The following is a 1,148-nucleotide window of genomic DNA, read 5'->3' as shown; positions in this document are numbered from 1 at the left end:
GGTCGGATAGGGGATGGTGGGACACCAGCGTGTCGGGCTGATGTGCTTGGTGTTGGCTGTCGCTACCCAAAACCCTGCTATCGATCCGGACCCGCAGGAGCTGGCGGGATCGGCTCTGCCGTGGAGGTGGCAGATGCTCTCCAGGCTTCCCAGGGCCCTGCTCCACCTCTCCTTGCTCCGAGACAGGCAGGGGAGCTGGAGCGTGGTCAGGGCCAGCCCGCTGCCTGTGGCTGATAGCGCTGGATGAGATCCCAAGGTTAACTGTAGTTAACAGCCTTCTCTTGGAATCCATTTAAAATAAAGCTGTTCCTAGAGTTCCTTCAAAATAGGTGTAAGGGGAGGGAGGGAGGGACTTGGTCTGGTGTTTGGGTGCGGAAAAGGTCCGGAGCTGTTGTTTTGAGTCTGGATGTGAGTGGAGCAAGCAGAGGGGTCTCTGCCGAGGGGGTGAGGGTCTTCGTGGGCACGGGGGAGATCTCAAAGTGATGGCTGGGCCCTCTCTTGCCACTGAATCCCCATCCCTGTTTGGGGAGGACCACCTAATGTCTGTGTCCTGCCTGGAATGGTTTTGTAGGTTGGTTCTGGAGGGTGCTCTCATCCTGCTGATTTGCAAAAAAAAATTTTATAGCCTCCTTTGTCCAACCTTGAATTCTGCAGAGGTGTTGCTGTCCTCCTCCCCTCGCTCAGGGACCGGAGGCAGATGAGCAATGAAACAGACCATAAAAACTACCAAAGCGCAGAAAGTACCCCTGGAAAAGCTCCTTTTTCAGCTGGATGGGTGCAGCCCTCAGCCGTGCGTTGTGCCTGTTACCAGGCTGGCAAGGTCCTGGCTCCTCCGGGCAGGGCCCAGGGCCCCCGCTCCTCTCCCTGCGGCCGGTTTCGAGGTAGGGACTGACCTGGCTCGCTCCTGCAGCGTGAAATTTGGATAAGCCAGGACGGTTTTCTCAGATGGAAGTTTTCAGCTCAGCGTTGACCTCTTTGGGGCCAAAAGAAGGGAGGGAAAAAGAAAAAATACTCATCCTTTGCTTGGTTTGGGTGGGACCCGCTGCGGGCAGGGTGGGAACCACCTGAGCCGCTCATGCGAGGGGGAACGGGGGGGTTTGAAAGCACCAGGCACGTAACGCTTACGTATCTGGCCGGGTTTTACACCC

The sequence above is a fragment of the Cariama cristata genome, unplaced genomic scaffold (genome assembly GCF_000690535.1).
Source record: "Cariama cristata isolate BGI_N322 unplaced genomic scaffold, ASM69053v1 scaffold23152, whole genome shotgun sequence".
Lineage (NCBI taxonomy): Eukaryota > Metazoa > Chordata > Aves > Cariamiformes > Cariamidae > Cariama > Cariama cristata.
This window is presented reverse-complemented; position numbering follows the sequence as displayed.